Source organism: Carassius gibelio, chromosome A5, assembly GCF_023724105.1.
Source record: "Carassius gibelio isolate Cgi1373 ecotype wild population from Czech Republic chromosome A5, carGib1.2-hapl.c, whole genome shotgun sequence".
NCBI lineage: Eukaryota > Metazoa > Chordata > Actinopteri > Cypriniformes > Cyprinidae > Carassius > Carassius gibelio.
Window position 1 is genome coordinate 2241739 of NC_068375.1, and position 19145 is coordinate 2260883.

General features: G+C 38.3%; 1 long non-coding RNA gene across 1 annotated transcript in view; it reads left to right on the forward strand.

The window, feature by feature from the left end:
* The window catches only part of LOC127988561 (uncharacterized), a 90316-nt gene extending 74371 nt beyond the window's left edge, over positions 1-15945 (forward strand). Inside the window, exons 5-7 of the long non-coding RNA XR_008161745.1 lie at positions 64-2095; positions 12058-12113; positions 14267-15945. This is a non-coding gene — a long non-coding RNA (uncharacterized LOC127988561). The remainder of the gene's footprint in view (positions 1-63; positions 2096-12057; positions 12114-14266) is intronic.
* The last annotated feature ends 3200 nt before the right edge of the window (positions 15946-19145 follow it).

Sequence of the window (19145 nt, forward strand, 5' to 3'; positions counted from 1 at the left end):
TGCGAGGCACCTATTGTTTTTGTTCCGGTTCTTATTATTATTATTAGGGGCCAAGCACCGAAGGTGCGTAGGCACCTATTGTTTTCGTTGGCGTTATTATTCTTCTTCTTCTTCTTCCGCCGCAAGTCTATGGCAGCCCATAGAACCGTTTGCGGGAAAGTTGTATAATTTGGCACACTGATAGAGGACAGTCCCAACATTAACTATAGCAAATTTGAAGCCTCTAACTCCTACTCTCTAGCGCCACCACTTGTCCAAACTTTCAATGTTTGTATGCTAATAACTTTTGAACCGTAAGCCAGAAAATGGAAATTCTTTTTTCCTCTGAATCCTTGGCTCAAGCCAAGTCGAATGAACCCTAAAATTCAAAAATCGCAAGGTTTAGTTTTTTCGCTATTTTCAACTTTTCGAAAAACTTACTTTTTCGAACTCGTCCTAGACGGTTTGTCCGATTTTCACGAAAATTGGCTCAGATCAACAACAGACCATGCTGGCAAAAAGTTATGGAATTCAAGTTGATTCGTCCAACCGTTCTCGAATGACACGTGAAAAAATATGATGAAAAGCACGCAAAAATACACGTGAGGCTATATCTCCGCAACGGTTTGGCGTATTGAGACCAAACTTGGTGTGTGTTATAATAAGCATGACCTGAGACTACCTGCAGTGTTTCGACACAGCGCCACCTAGTGGTCAGGAGATATGAAAAATGCATATTTTGGCTTATAACTTCTGATTGGTTTGGCAAAAAATCACACAACTGGTCTCTTTAGATTCAGTGAGTCATGGCGAGTCGAATGATATCCAATTTTCCTGTGTCGGCCATTTTAAGCGTCGGCCATTTTGAATTATGTTTTAAAATGCTGTATTTTTTGAACGCAGCATCGTATCGTTTCGCAAATAATTACAAAACTATTCGGCTCCATGCCCTGAAGGTACTCAAAAAGTTTGATGGCAGCGCCACCTTGTGGCCAATAGTTATAATGAAATATCACATAAATGCTAATAACTTTTGAATAAATTAGACTATTAAAATTAAAATGATCTCGCTATATTCTGTGGGTCATGCCGAGAGCATTGATACCAATTATGTGAAAATTGGCCTTACTTCCTGTCCGCCATTTTGCTTAATGTTGAAAACCTACTTTTTCAAACTCCTCCTAGACCGTTAGTCCAATTTTCACCAAATTTGACGTGAATCATCTTCAGACCATGCTGGCAAAAAGTTATGGATTTCGTGTCGATATACGTAACGGTTCTCATTTAGCGCATCAACGAATTTGCTGGAAGGGTGCCAAAATGCATTTGAGGCTGTATCTCTGCAACACTTTGACATATTTGCACCAAATTTTGTATGTGTCATCGCCACCTCACACTGACCATGCCACATAAATTTGGTAACAGCGCCACCTATTGGTCAAGAGTAATAAACCATTCATTAACCATGAGTAATTACACTTGTAAAAATGCTAATAACTTTTTATTGCATTAGCCTATTTGAATGAAACTGGGCTCAAAATATTCCCTGGCTTATGCCGATAACATAGATACCAAATATACCATAGTAAGCTGAACTTCCGGTCCGCCATTTTGATTTATGTTGAAAACCTACTTTGTCGAACTCCTCATCAACCGTAGGTCCGATTTTCACCAAATTCGAATCAAATGATCTTCAGACTATGCTGACTCAAAGTTATGGCTTTTGAGTCGATAGACAAAACCGTTTTCGCATACCACATCGACGAATTTGAGGCACAATGAGAAAATGACACTTGAGGCTGTATCCCTGGAATGCTTTGGCATATTGACACCAAACTTTGTGTGTGTCATTGAAAAGTCACACAGAGTACACCAAATTGATTTTATAACAGTGCCACCTATTGGTCAAGCTTGATAAGCCAAGTAATCATGCTACTAGAGGTGGTATTATAATTTTTTTTGCCATTTCAATTACAATAATTCCAAAATTGCTGTTATTGCTCATTAATGAATTTGGTGTGATGCTTCATGCGATGCTTAGCTCCTACATTTGCCGTTGGAGTGCTTGGCCCCGTAATTGCTGCTTGCAGCTATATTTAGGGGCCAAGCACCGAAGGTGCGTAGGACCCTCTTGTTTTTGTTGGCGTTCTTATTAGGGGCCAAGCACCGAAGGTGCGAGGCACCTATTGTTTTTGTTGGCGTTCTTATTATTATTATTATTATTCTTCCGACTGGGAGTCTATGGCAGCCCATAGAACCGAATGCGGGAAAGTTGTTTTGGTTTGACATTCTGATAGAGGACAGTGCCAACATTAAGTACACCAATTTTGGTGTGTCTAAGACATTCCCTCTAGCGCCACCAACTGTCCAAACTTTCACTTTTATTTTGTTAATAACTTTTTGACCGTAAGGCCAATCAACAAAATTCTTTTTTCCTCTGATTTCTGAGCTCATGCCAATTTGAATGCACCCTATCCAGTCATTTTCCGTCATAGAAATATGGCCGCCATTTTGAATTTTTAAAAAAAACTACTTTTTCGAACTCGTCCTAGACGGTTTGTCCGATTCACACGAAAATTGAACCAGATCATCTTCAGGCAGTGCTGACCAAAAGTTATGCAAATCAAATTGATTCGTCAAACTGTTTTCGATAAACGCTCGAACAAATTTTACGTAAAGCTTACAAAAACAGTTGTAAGGTTGTATCTCTGCAACGATTTATCGTATTCAGACCAAACCTGGTCCATATCATAAAAAGCATAACCTGAGGCTACTTGCTGCGTTTCGGTGCAGCGCCACCTACTGGTCCGGAGATATGAAAAATTGCTATTTTCGCTTATAACTTCTAAACAGTTTGTCCAAAAATCATAAATTTGGTCTTGTTAGATTCAGGGCAACATGCCGAGTCAACTGATATGCAATTTTACCATTTCGGCCATTTTTACTGTCGGCCATTTTGAATTTTGTGCTAAAATGCTGTATTTTCAGAACGCATCAACGGATTGTTAAGAAACATGGTATGGGTCATCAGCACAATGTCCTGAAGGAGCATGAGAAGTTTCGAAACAGTGCCACCTAGTGGTGATCTTCTTTTTTTAAATGCTTATAACTTTGGGTGTGGTCGACTTATTTTCACGAGACTCATCAAATTGTACTCCTGAAACCTTACCGAGTCCTACGATACCAAACATGCTAGGTTTCGCCTTACGGTTTGTGTAGCGTTGTGATTTAGCGCTTAAAAAACATCTGGCTATATCTTCGAAACCGCTTGTCTGATCGAGACGAAACCACCGTCAGAAGTTCGGAAACATAGGTCGATAGCTATACGCCAATGCCCAAATGCCAAAATATTGATAGTAAGGGGTAGTAATATTCAATCAAAGTCAAGAGTCAGTCAATTTTTACGTGCTTTTTCATATAAATGTCTATAACTCTGAAGTGAATTGAGATATTTTCACCAAAATTGACACACACATATATGGGCTCACTCTGAGCACACATGAAAAAAATGGTGGGACTGAGCCTCTTGGTGGCGCTATAATAGAACAAAACATGAAATTCCCATTGACTTCAATACACTTAAGTGAAATAAAAGGCTATACTAAACAAATGCATTGGTGTAATATTAAGAAACTCAGAATGTGCCAACAACACCATCCCCTGAAGGTACTCAAAATATTTTTAAACAGCGCCACCTAGTGGTCAAAAGTTATAGCTCAATTTACATAAAGGCTAATAACTTTTGAAATGATCTGGCTATTGACATGACACTGATTTTAATAGATTCCTTGGGTAAAGCCGAGAACATAGATACCAAGTTTTCCTTATTTGGCTGAACTTCCTGTCCGCCATTTTGATTAATGTTAAAAACCTACTTTTTCTAACTCCTCCTAGACTGTTAGTCAGATTTTCACCAAATTTGACGTGGATCATCTTCAGACCATGCTGGCAAAATGTTATGCATTTCATGTCGAAATACGAAACGGTTCTCATTTAGCGCATCAACGAATTTGCTGGAATGATGCCAACATTCATTTGAGGCTGTATCTCTGCAAAGCTTTGACATATTTGCACCAAACTTTGTATTTGTCATCGTCACCTCACACTGACCATTCCAAACTAATTTGGTAACAGCGCCACCTATTGGTTGCACGTGAAAAGCAAATAAATCCTATTACTAGTTGTTGTGTTTATTGTTTTCAAGCCATTTTGCCTAAAATCATCTTAAAACATCTTAATTGCTCATTCCTGCCATTCGTCTGAAGCTTTCTTCTGTAGTGCTTGGCCCCGTTATTGCTGCTTGCAGCTATATTTATTATTATTATTATTCTTCCGACTGGGGGTCTATGGCAGCCCATAGAACCGAATGCGGGAAAGTTGTAATGGTTTGACATTCTGATAGAGGACAGTGCCAACATTAAGTACACCAATTTTGGTGTGTCTAAGTCAATCCCTCTAGCGCCACCAACTGTCCAAAATTTCACTTTTATTTTGTTAATAACTTTTTAACCGTAAGGCCAATCAACAAAATTATTTTTTCCTCTGATTTCTGAGCTCATGCCAATTCGATTGCACCCTATCCAGTCATTTTTCGTCATAGAAATATGGCCGCCATTTTGAATTTTTTAAAAACCTACTTTTTCGAACTCGTCCTAGACGGTTTGTCCGATTCACACGAAAATTGAACCATATCATCCTCAGGCAGTGCTGACCAAAAGTTATGCAAATCAAATTGATTCGTCAAACCGTTTTCGATAAACGCTCTAACAAATTTTACATAGTGCTTACAAAAACAGTCGTAAGGCTGTATCTCGGCAACGACTTATCCTATTCAGACCAAACTTGGTACATGTCATAACAAGCATGACCTGAGGCAACATGCTGTGTTTGGACACAGCGCCACCTACTGGTCCGGAGATATGAAAAACTGCTCTTTTTGCTTATAACTTCTGAACAGTTTGTCCAAAAATCATAACATTGGTCTTGTTAGATTCAGGGCAACATGCCGAGTCGACTGATATCCAATTTTACCAATTCGGCCATTTTGACTGTCGGCCATTTTGAATTTTGTGCTAAAATGCTGTATTTTCAGAACGCATCAACGGATTGTTACAACACTTGGTATGGGTCATCAACACAATGTCCTGAAGGAGCGTGAGAAGTTTCGAAACAGCGCCACCTAGTGGTGATCTTCTTTTTTTAAATGCTTATAACTTTGGGTGTGGTCGACTTATTTTCACCAGACTCATCAAATAGGACTCCTGAAACCTTACCGAGTCCTACGATACCAAACATGCTAGGTTTCGCCTTACGGTTTGTGTAGCGTTGTGATTTAGCGCTTAAAAAACATTTGGCTATATCTTCGAAACCGCTTGTCTGATCGAGACGAAACCACCGTCAGAAGTTCGGAAACATAGGTCGATAGCTATATGACAATGCCCAAATGCCAAAATATTGATAGTAAGGGGTAGTAATATTCAATCAAAGTCAAGAGTCAGTCATTTTTTACATGCTTTTTCATATAAATGTCTATAACTCTGAAGTGAATTGAGATATTTTCACCAAAATTGACACACATATGTATGGGCTCACTCTGAGGACACATACAAAAAATGGTGGGACTGAGCCTCTTGGTGGCGCTATAATAGAACAAAACATGAAATTCCCATTGACTTCAATACAGTTTTTTGAAATAAAATGCTATACTAAACAAATGCATTGGTGTAATATTACGAAACTCAGAATGTGCCAACAACACCATCCCCTGAAGGTACTCAAAATATTTTGAAACAGTGCCACCTAGTGGTCAAAAGTTATAAATCAATTTACATAAAGGCTAATAACTTTTGAAAAGATCTGGCTATTGACATGACGCTGATCTTAATAGATTCCTTGGGACAGGCCGAGAACATAGATACCAAGTTTTCCTTATTTGGCTGAACTTCCTGTCCGCCATTTTGATTAATGTTGAAAACCTACTTTTTCGAACTCCTCCTAGACCGTTAGTCAGACTTTCACCAAATTTGACGTGGATCATCTTCAGATCAAGCTGGCAAAATGTTATGGATTTCGTGTCGATATACGAAACGGTTCTCATTTAGCGCATCAACGAATCTGCTGGAAGGGTTCCAAAATGCATTTGAGGCTGTATCTCTGCAAAGCTTTGACATATTTGCACCAAACCTTGTATGTGTCATCGTCACCTCACACTGACCATTCCAAACTAATTTGGTAACAGCGCCACCTATTGGTTACACGTGATAAGCCAATAAAAATCCTATTACTAGTTGTTGTGTTTATTGTTTTCAAGCCATTTTGCCTAAAATAATCTTAAAACTGTCTTGATTACTCATTCCTGCCGTTCGTCTGAAGCTTGCTTCTGTAGTGCTTGGCCCCGTTATTGCTGCTTGCAGCTATATTTATTATTATTATTCTTCCGACTGGGAGTCTATGGCAGCCCATAGAACCGAATGCGGGAAAGTTGTTTTGGTTTGACATTCTGATAGAGGACAGTGCCAACATTTAGTACACCAATTTTGGTGTGTCTAAGACATTCCCTCTAGCGCCACCAACTCTCCGAAATTTCACTTTAATTTTGTTAATAACTTTTTAACCGTAAGTCCAATCAACAAAATTCTTTTTTCCTCTGATTTCTGAGCTCATGCCGATTCGATTGCACCCTATGCCGTCATTTTCCGTCATAGAAATATGGCCGCCATTTTGAATTCTTTGAAAAACCTACTTTTTCGAACTCGTCCTAGACGGTTTGTCCGATTCACACGAAAATTGAACCAGATCATCTTCAGGCAGTGCTGACCAAAAGTTATGCAAATCAAATTGATTCGTCAAACCGTTTTCGAAAAACGTTCAAACAAATTTTACGAAACGCTTAGAAAAACAGTCGTAAGGCTGTATCTCTGCAACGATTTATCGTATTCAGACCAAACCTGGTACATGTCATAACAAGCATGACCTGAGGCTACTTGCTGCGTTTCGGCGCAGCGCCACCTACTGGTCCGGAGATATGAAAAATTGCTATTTTTGCTTATAACTTCTAAACAGTTTGTCCAAAAATCATAACATTGGTCTTGTTAGATTCAGGGCAACATGCCGAGTCGACTGATATCAAATTTTACCATTTCGGCCATTTTGTCTGTCGGCCATTTTGAATTTTGTGCTAAAATGCTGTATTTTCAGAACGCATCAACGGATTGTTACGAAACATGGTATGGGTCATCAGCACAATGTCCTGAAGGAGTGTGAGAAGTTTCGAAACAGCGCCACCTAGTGGTGATCATCCTTTTTTAAATGCTTATAACCTTGGGTGTGGTCGACTTATTTTCTCGAGACTCACCAAATTAGACTCCTGAAACCTTACAGAGTCCTACGATACCAAACATGCTAGGTTTCGCCTTACGGTTTGTGTAGCGTTGTGATTTAGCGCTTAAAAAACATCTGGCTATATCTTCGAAACCACTTGTCTGATCGAGACGAAACCACCGTCAGAAGTTCGGAAACATAGGTCGATAGCTATACACCAATGCCCAAATGCCAAAATATTGATGGTAAGGTGTAGTAATATTCAATCAAAGTCAAGAGTCAGTCATTTTTTACGTGCTTTTTCATATAAATGTCTATAACTCTGAAGTGAATTGAGATATTTTCACCAAAATTGACACACATATGTATGGGCTCACTCTGAGCACACATAAAAAGAAATGGTGGGACTGAGCCTCTTGGTGGCGCTATAATAGAACAAAATATGAAATTATCATTGACTTCAATACAGTTTTGTGAAATAAAATGCAATACTAAACAAATGCATTGATGTAATATTACGAAACTCAGAATGTGCCAACAACACCATCCCCTGAAGGTACTCAAAATATTTTGAAACACCGCCACCTAGTGGTCAACAGTTATAACTCAATTTAAATAAAGGCTAATAACTTTTGAATAAATCTGGCTATTGACATGACGCTGGTCTTTTTAGATTCCTTGGGTCAAGTCGAGAACATAGATACAAAGTTTTCCTTATTTGGCTGAACTTCCTGTCCGCCATTTTGATTAATGTTGAAAACTTACTTTTTCGAACTCCTCCTAGACCGTTAGTCAGATTTTCACCAAATTTGACGTGGATCATCTTCAGACCATGCTGGCAAAATGTTATGGATTTCGTTTCGATATACGAAACTGTTCTCATTTAGCGCATCAACGAAGCTGCTGGAAGGGTTCCAAAATGCATTTGAGGCTGTATCTCAGCAAAGCTTTGACATATTTGCACCAAACTTTGTATGTGTCATCGTCACCTCACACTGACCATTCCAAACTAATTTGGTAACAGCGCCACCTATTGGTTACACGTGATAAGCAAATAAATCCTATTACTAGTTGTTGTGTTTATTGTTTTCAAGCCATTTTGCCTAAATTAATCTTAAAACTTTCTTAATTACTCATTCCTGCCGTTCGTCTGAAGCTTGCTTCTGTAGTGCTTGGCCCCGTTATTGCTGCTTGCAGCTATATTTATTCTTCCTCTTCTTCTTCCACCCCAAGTCTATGGTAGCCCATAGAACCGATTGCGGGAAAGTTGTATAATTTGGCACACTAATAGAGGACTGTCTGAACATTAACCGTAGCAAATTTGAAGTCTCTAACTCAAACTCTCTAGCGCCACCAATTGTCTAAACTTTCAAAAACTTGATGCTAATAACTCTTGAACCGTAAGCCACAAAATGAAAATTCTTTTTTCCTGTGATTCCTTGGCTCATGCCGAGTCGAATGGACACCGAAATTCAAAAATCGCAAGGCTTAGTTTTTTCGCTATCGTCAATTGTAAGTAAAACCTACTTTTTCGAACTCGTCCTAGGCCGTTGCACCGATTGTCACGAAAATTGAATCAGGTAATCTTCAGACCATGCTGGCAAAAAGTTATGGAATTCAAGTTGATTTCTCAAACCGTTTCCGAATAGCTCATGAACGAATTCTTCGAAAAGCACGCAAACGTGAACGTGAGGCTATATCTCCGCAACGGTTTGGCCTATTGAGACCAATGTTGGTGGGTCTTATAACAACCATTCCCTGGGACTACCTGCAGCGTTTCGGCGCTGTGCCCCCTAGTGGTCAGGAGATATGAAAAATGCATGTTTTTGCTCATAACTTCTGAACGGTTTTGCCAAAAATCACAAAAGTGGTGTCTTTAGATTCAGTGCATCATTCCGAGTCGAATGATACCGAATTTTCCCAATTCGGCCATTTTGAATTTAGTTGTAAATTGCTGTATCTTAAGAATGAAGTTCCGTATCGTTTCGCAAATAATTACAAAAATGTCCGGCTCCATGCCCTGAATGTACACAAAAAAATTGGGGGCAGCGCCACCTTGTGGTCAATAGTTATAACGATTTTTCGAAAAATGCTAATAACTTTTGCATACATTAGCCTATTGTAACAAAACTGATGTTGATAGATTCCTTGGGTCATGCCGAGAACACCGATACCCCATTTGTCAATTTTGGCAAAATTTCCTGTCCGCCATTTTGATTCATGTTGAAAACCTACTTTTTCGAACTCCTCCTAGACCGTTGCTCAGATTTTCACCAAATTTGATTTGGATCATCTTCAGACCATGCTGGCAAAAAGTTATGGAATTTGTGTCGATACACGTAACCGTTTTCAATTAGCGTACCAACGAATTTGCTGGAAAGATGCCAAACTGCATCTGAGGCTGTATCTCTGCAAAGGTTGGAGATATTTACACAAAACTTAATATGTGACATTGTCACATCACATTGACCACGCCACATCATTTTGGTCACAGCGCCACCTATTGGTCAAGAGTAATAAACCAATCAATAACCGCTAATTATTACATTTCCAATAATGCTAATAACTTTTGATTGCATTAGCCTATTATCATGAAACATGTCTCAAAATGTTCCTTGGGACATGCCGACAACATACATACCAATTATGTCATATTAAGCAAAACTTCCTGTCCGCCATTTTGATTCATGTTGAAAACCTTTTTTTTAAACTCATCCTCAACCGTTTGTCTGATTTTCACCAAAATTGAATCAGATCATCTTCAGACCGTGCTGACAAAAAGTTATGGATTTCGTGTCAATAGACGAAACCGTTTTTGTACAGCGCTGCTTCAGATGTCAGGCATCTTCACAAAATGAGTCTGAGGCTATATCTCTGCAAAGCCCATTAGTGGTCTTCCAGTGACATCTAGTGGTCGTAAATGCAATTTATCATACAACACTGTCTCTTTAACCTTTATAACTGTTATATGTTGTCTTAATTTCATTCCAAAGAAGCATACGCAATTTATGTATAATTTCACAGTCTAGATAATAGTACTGCACTGATTTTAAATAACCTAGATATGGCTGACAGTAAAAGAATAGAACAGAATTACAGACACACACAAACACGAAATGTTTAAACTAGTATATTAATACTCAATAAGCATGCTTAAACCCACACACAGATGCACAGATTTTGTTATATATATATATATATATATATATATATATAGATAATTAAAATAAATGATGGGTGATAAAACCTATTGCAAGTCTTCTGTTTTTATGGGCTTCTGTGTCATTTTTCAGGTTTCATTGCAATCATAATCTGGCATAATTATAAACATTAGATATATCTGTATGAATAAATTGGTAAACTTTGACTTAATGTGATCTGAAATGCTTGAACAGTAATATTAAATAATAGTAATATACATTTTTTCTAGATGAATCCCTCAACAAGCCCATAAACTGTAATGTTTTAGTCTTTAGTGAGCTCATTAGTGGTCTTCCGGTGACATCTAGTGGTTATAATTGCAATTTTTTATTCAACACTGGGTTTTGAAGCTTTATAAATATTACAGTGTTCTTTTTTACCTAATCTCTGTTAAATTTTGCATGATTGTTTAGAAAAAATACAGATCTAATGCATGTGTGATTATATTACCCCTTTTTTTTGCAGTTTAATGCCATTCACAACAGAAATCTTTTGTTTTTTAGGCCATTTTAACTGTTATAGCACCAGCTATTTTCTGATCTTAATGAAACTTTGCATGCTTGGTGGGTCATCTTTCACATGTTATAACCAAGTTTCATAAAGTTTTGAGTTTTTGTTTCAGTTTTATAGGCTTTAGGTTACATGTGGCCACGGCCCTTTCCTAAATGACCTCTTATAGCTAACCAAAGGACAAAATGCAACATATTTTTGAAAATTATTGATCTAGAGAGTCCACAGAATATTATTGCAGTTGTTTGATCAAGACTGAACAAAAAACCAGGTGACCCAAAACATTCAAATTCGTGGACCAATTTTACGAAAAAGGCTATAACTCGGGAACAAAATGAGATATCTTCACCAAACTCAGAACTCATATGCATGAACAAAAACTTTAGTCAAATTATTATTTTTTTTTCCATATCTGCCACTTGGTGGCGCTACAGGATGAAAAAAAAATCTAATGGCTATAACTAAGCAACCGTTGATCCAATCAACTTGAAAATTGATATGGCCCAATGTGGCACAAGTGCTCTATGAGGAATTTCACTTATCTTAAAAAACATGGCCGCCATTGGCCAAACAACTTTAAGCACCTATTTGACAAGGTTAATGGAAGTCGATCGGAACGAAACTCGGTGGGCATGTTCGACTCATTGCCCTAAAGGTCTGTAAGTATTTTGAAAGAAATTGCCCACAACATTGTCACCTCCCACAGAACACAACAAAGCGATTTGATTACAGCGCCACCTATTTTCCAAAAATGATAATGCATCATTTTACTGGAGTTTTACTGGCTGTTTCAATTACACTCTTCCAATAATTGCTTTTCTTACTCGTTGCATTTGGTCTGATGCTCCATGCCATGCTTAGCTCCTCGCTGTGGAACTTTTATTAACGATTTTCAGCCATTTCAATTACAATCATGCAATTATTAATTTCATTATTAATTGTTGCATTTGGTCTGATGCTACATATGCTTAGCTCCTGATGTTGCCGTTGGAGTGCTTGGCCCCGTGATTGCTGCTTGCAGCTATATTTAGGGGCCAAGCACCGAAGGTGCGAAGGCACCTATTGTGTTTGTTGGCGTTATTATTAGGGGCCAAGCACCGAAGGTGCGAAGGCACCTATTGTGTTCGTTGGCGTTATTATTATTATTAGGGGCCAAGCACCGAAGGTGCGTAGGCACCTATTGTTTTCGTTGGCGTTATTAGGGGCCAAGCACCGAAGGTGCGTAGGCACCTATTGTTTTCGTTGGCGTTATTCTTCTTCTTCTTCTTCTTCTTCTTCCGCCGCAAGTCTATGGCAGCCCATAGAACCAATTGCGGGAAAGTTGTATAATTTGGCACACTGATAGAGGACAGTCCCACCATTAACTATAGCAAATTTGAAGTCTCTAACTCCTACTCTCTAGCGCCACCACTTGTCCAAACTTTCAATGTTTGTATGCTAATAACTTTTGAACCGTAAGCCAGAAAATGGAAATTCTTTTTTCCTCTGAATCCTTGGCTCATGCCAAGTCGAATGAACCCCAAAATTCAAAAATCGCAAGGTTTAGTTTTTTCGCTATTTTCAATTTTTCGAAAAACCTGCTTTTTCGAACTCGTCCTAGACGGTTAGTCCGATTGCCACGAAAATTGGCTCAGATCATCTTCAGACCATGCTGGCAAAAAGTTATGGAATTCAAGTTGATTCGTCCAACCGTTGTCGAATGACACGTAAACAAATTTGACGAAAAGTACGCAAAAATGCACTTGAGGCTATATCTCAGCAACGGTTTGGCATATTGAGACCAAACTTGGTGTGTGTTATAATAAGCATGACCTGAGACTACCTGCAGTGTTTCGACACAGCGCCACCTAGTGGTCAGGAGATATGAAAAATGCATATTTTGGCTTATATCTTCTGAATGGTTTGGCCAAAAATCACACAACTGGTCTCTTTAGATTCAGTGAGTCATGTCGAGTCGTATGATATGCAAATTTCCCGTGTCAGCCATTTTAGGCGTCGGCCATTTTGAATTATGTTTTAAAATGCTGTATTTTTTCAACGCAGCATCGTATCGTTTCGCAAATAATTACAAAAATCTTCGGGCCCATGCCCTGAAGGTACTCAAAAAACTTGGAGGCAGCGCCACCTTGTGGTCAAGAGTTATAATGAAATATCACAAAAATGCTAATAACTTTTGAATACATTAGACTATTAAAATTAAAATGGTCTCACTACATTCTGTGTGTCATGCCGAGAGCATTGATACCAATTAAGTGAAAATTGGCCATACTTCCTGTCCGCCATTTTGATTAATTTTGAAAACCTTCTTTTTCGAACTCCTCCTAGACCGTTAGTCCGATTTTCACCAAATTTGACGTGAATCATCTTCAGACCATGCTGGCAAAAAGTTATGGATTTCGTGTCGATATACGAAACGGTTCTCATTTAGCGCATCAACGAATTTGCTGGAAGGGTGCCAAAATGCATTTGAGGCTGTATCTCTGCATCGCTTTGATATATTTGCACCAAACTTTGTATGTGTCATCGCCACCTCACACTGACCATGCCACATAAATTTGGTAACAGCGCCACCTATTGGTCAAGAGTAATAAACCATTCATTACCATGTATAATTACACTTTTTAAAATGCTAATAACTTTTTATTGCATTAGCCCATTTGAATGGAAATGGGCTCAAAATATTCCCTGGCTTATGCCGATAACATAGATACCAAATATGCCAGAGTAAGCTGAACTTCCGGTCCGCCATTTTGATTTATGTTGAAAACATACTTTTTTGAACTCCTCATCAACCGTATGTCCGATTTTCACCAAATTCGAATCAGATGATCTTCAGACTATGCTGACACAAAGTTATGGATTTTGTGATGATAGACGAAACCGTTTTCGCATACCACAGCGATGAATTTGAGGCACAATGAGAAAATGACACTTGAGGCTGTATCTCTGGAATGCTTTGGCATATTAACACCAAACTTTCTGTGTGTCATTGAAAAGTAACACAGAGTACACCAAATTGATTTGATAACAGCACCACCTATTGGTCAATTTTGATAAGCAAGTAAATCATGCTACTAGAGGTTGTATTTATGATTTTTTTAGCCATTTCAGTTACAATAATCCAAAAATTGCTGTTATTGCTCATTAATGCATTTGGTGTGATGCTCCATGCCATGCTTAGCTCCTACATTTGCCGTTGGAGTGCTTGGCCCCGTAATTGCTGCTTGCAGCTATATTTAGGGGCCAAGCACCGAAGGTGCGAAGGCACCTATTGTGTTTGTTGGCGTTATTATTATTATTCTTCTTCTTCCACCCCAAGTCTATGGTAGCCCATAGAACCGATTGCGGGAAAGTTGTATAATTTGGCACACTAATAGAGGACTGTCTGAACATTAACCGTAGCAAATTTGAAGTCTCTAACTCAAACTCTCTAGCGCCACCAATTGTCTAAACTTTCAAAAACTTGATGCTAATAACTCTTGAACCGTAAGCCACAAAATGAAAATTCTTTTTTCCTGTGATTCCTTGGCTCATGCCGAGTCGAATGGACACCGAAATTCAAAAATCGCAAGGCTTAGTTTTTTCGCTATCGTCAATTGTTCGTAAAACCTACTTTTTCGAACTCGTCCTAGGCCGTTGCACCGATTGTCACGAAAATTGAATCAGATCATCTTCAGACCATGCTGGCAAAAAGTTATGGAATTCAAGTTGATTTCTCAAACCGTTTCCGAATAGCTCATGAACGAATTCTTTGAAAAGCACGCAAACGTGAACGTGAGGCTATATCTCCGCAACGGTTTGGCCTATTGAGACCAATCTTGGTGGGTCTTATAACAACCATTCCCTGGGACTACCCGCAGTGTTTCGGCGCTGTGCCCCCTAGTGGTCAGGAGATATGAAAAATGCATGTTTTTGCTCATAACTTCTGAACGGTTTTGCCAAAAATCACAAAAGTGGTGTCTTTAGATTCAGTGCATCATTCCGAGTCGAATGATACCGAATTTTCCCAATTCGGCCATTTTGGGCGTCGGCCATTTTGAATTTAGTTGTAAATTGCTGTATCTTAAGAATGAAGTTCCGTATCGTTTCGCAAATAATTACAAAAATGTCCGGCTCCATGCCCTGAATGTACACAAAAAAATTGGGGGCAGCGCCACCTTGTGGTCAATAGTTATAACGATTTTTCGAAAAATGCTAATAACTTTTGCATACATTAGCCTATTGTAACAAAGCTGATGTTGATAGATTCCTTGGGTCATGCCGAGAACAACGATACCCCATTTGTCAATTTTGGCAAAATTTCCTGTCCGCCATTTTGATTCATGTTGAAAACCTACTTTTTCGAACTCCTCCTAGACCGTTGCTCAGATTTTCACCAAATTCGATTTGGATCATCTTCAGACCATGCTGGCAAAAAGTTATGGAATTTGTGTCGATACACGTAACCGTTTTCAATTAGCGTACCAACGAATTTGCTGGAAAGATGCCAAACTGCATCTGAGGCTGTATCTCTGCAAAGGTTGGAGATATTTACACAAAACTTAATATGTGACATTGTCACATCACATTGACCACGCCACATCATTTTGGTCACAGCGCCACCTATTGGTCAAGAGTAATAAACCAATCAATAACCGCTAATTATTACATTTCCAATAATGCTAATAACTTTTGATTGCATTAGCCTATTATCATGAAACATGTCTCAAAATGTTCCTTGGGACATGCCGACAACATACATACCAATTATGTCATATTAAGCAAAACTTCCTGTCCGCCATTTTGATTCATGTTGAAAACCTTTTTTTTTAAACTCATCCTCAACCGTTTGTCTGATTTTCACCAAAATTGAATCAGATCATCTTCAGACCGTGCTGACAAAAAGTTATGGATTTCGTGTCAATAGACGAAACCGTTTTTGAACAGCGCTGCTTCAGATGTCAGGCATCTTCACAAAATGAGTCTGAGGCTATATCTCTGCAAAGCCCATTAGTGGTCTTCCAGTGACATCTAGTGGTCGTAAATGCAATTTATCATACAACACTGTCTCTTTAACCTTTATAACTGTTATATGTTGTCTTAATTTCATTCCAAAGAAGCATACGCAATTTATGTATAATTTCACAGTCTAGATAATAGTACTGCACTGATTTTAAATAACCTAGATATGGCTGACAGTAAAAGAATAGAACAGAATTACAGACATACACAAACATGAAATGTTTAAACTAGTATATTAATACTCAATAAGCATGCTTAAACCCACACACAGATGCACACATTTTGTTATATATATAGATAATTAAAATAAATGATGGGTGATAAAACCTATTGCAAGTCTTCTGTTTTTATGGGCTTCTATGTCATTTTTCAGGTTTCATTGCAATCATAATCTGGCATAATTATGAACATTAGATATATCTGTATGAATAAATTGGTAAACTTTGACTCAATGTGATCTGAAATGCTTGAACAGTAATATTAAATAATAGTAATATACATTTTTTCTAGATGAATCCCTCAACAAGCCCATAAACTGTAATGTTTTAGTCTTTAGTGAGCTCATTAGTGGTCTTCCGGTGACATCTAGTGGTTATAATTGCAATTTTTTATTCAACACTGGGTTTTGAAGCTTTATAAATATTACAGTGTTCTTTTTTACCTAATCTCTGTTAAATTTTGCATGATTGTTTAGAAAAAATACAGATCTAATGCATGTGTGATTATATTACCCCTTTTTTTTTGCAGTTTAATGCCATTCACAACAGAAATCTTTTGTTTTTTAGGCCTGTTTAAATGTTATCTAAACAAAGGACAAAATACAACATATTTTTTCAAAGTTATTGATCTAGAGAGTCCTGAGAATATTACTGCAGTGGTTTGATCAAGACTGAACAAAAAACCAGGTGACCCAAAACATTCAAATTCGTGGACCAATTTTATGAAAAAGGCTATAACTCGGGAACAAAATGAGATATCTTCACCAAACTCAGAACTCATATGCATGAACAAAAACTTTAGTCAAATTATTTTTTTTTCCATATCTACCACTTGGTGGCGCTACAGGATGAAAAAAAACTAAAATGGCTATAACTAAGCAACCGCTGATCCAATCAACTTGAAAATTGGTATGGCCCAATGTGGCATAAGTGCTCTATGAGGAATTTCACTTATCTTAAAAAACATGGCCGCCATTGGCCAAACAACTTTAAGCACCTATTTGACAAGGTTAATAGAAGTCGATCGGAACGAAACTCGGTGGGCATGTTCGACTCATTGCCCTAAAGGTCTGTAAGTATTTTGAAAGAAATTGCCCACAACATTGTCACCTCCCACAGAACACAACAAAGCAATTTGATTACAGCGCCAAATATTTTCCAAAAATGATAATGCATCATTTTACTGGAGTTTTACTGGCTGTTTCAATTACACTCTTCCAATAATTGCTTTTCTTACTCGTTGCATTTGGTCTGATGCTCCATGCCATGCTTAGCTCCTCGCTGTGGAACTTTTATTAACGATTTTCAGCCATTTCAATTACAATCATGCAATTATTAATTTCATTATTCATTGCTGCATTTGGTCTGATGCTACATATGCTTAGCTCCTGATGTTGCCGCTGGAATGCTTGGCCCCGTGATTGCTGCTTGCAGCTATATTTATTATTATTCTTCTTCTTCCACCCCAAGTCTATGGTAGCCCATAGAACCGATTGCGGGAAAGTTGTATAATTTGGCACACTAATAGAGGACTGTCTGACCATTAACCGTAGCAAATTTGAAGTCTCTAACTCAAACTCTCTAGCGCCACCAATTGTCTAAACTTTCAAAATCTTGATGCTAATAACTCTTGAACCGTAAGCCACAAAATGAAAATTCTTTTTTCCTGTGATTCCTTGGCTCATGCTGAGTCGAATGGACACCGAAATTCAAAAATCGCAAGGCTTAGTTTTTTCGCTATCGTCAATTGTTCGTAAAACCTACTTTTTCGAACTCGTCCTAGGCCGTTGCACCGATTGTCACGAAAATTGAATCAGATAATCTTCAGACCATGCTGGCAAAAAGTTATGGAACTCAAGTTGATTTCTCAAACCGTTTCCGAATAGCTCATGAACGAATTCTTCGAAAAGCACGCAAACGTGAACGTGAGGCTATATCTCCGCAACGGTTTGGCCTATTGAGACCAATCTTGGTGGGTCTTATAACAACCATTCCCTGGGACTACCTGCAGTGTTTCGGCGCTGTGCCCCCTAGTGGTCAGGAGATACGAAAAATGCATGTTTTTGCTCATAACTTCTGAACGGTTTTGCCAAAAATCACAAAAGTGGTGTCTTTAGATTCAGTGCATCATTCCGAGTCGAATGATACCGAATTTTCCCAATTCGGCCATTTTGGGCGTCGGCCATTTTGGATTTAGTTGTAAATTGCTGTATCTTAAGAATGAAGTTCCGTATCATTTCACAAATAATTACAAAAATGTCCGGCTCCATGCCCTGAATGTACACAAAAAAATTGGGGGCAGCGCCACCTTGTGGTCAATAGTTATAACGATTTTTTCGAAAAATGCTAATAACTTTTGCATACATTAGCCTATTGTAACAAAGCTGATGTTGATAGATTCCTTGGGTCATGCCGAGAACACCGATACCCCATTTGTCAATTTTGGCAAAATTTCCTGTCCGCCATTTTGATTCATGTTGAAAACCTACTTTTTCGAACTCCTCCTAGACCGTTGCTCAGATTTTCACCAAATTTGATTTGGATCATCTTCAGACCATGCTGGCAAAAAGTTATGGAATTTGTGTCGATACACATAACCGTTTTCAATTAGCGTACCAACTAATTTGCTGGAAAGATGCCAAACTGCATCTGAGGCTGTATCTCTGCAAAGGTTGGAGATATTTACACAAAACTTAATATGTGACATTGTCACATCACATTGACCACGCCACATCATTTTGGTCACAGCGCCACCTATTGGTCAAGAGTAATAAACCAATCAATAACCGCTAATTATTACATTTCCAATAATGCTAATAACTTTTGATTGCATTAGCCTATTATCATGAAACATGTCTCAAAATGTTCCTTGGGACATGCCGACAACATACATACCAATTATGTCATATTAAGCAA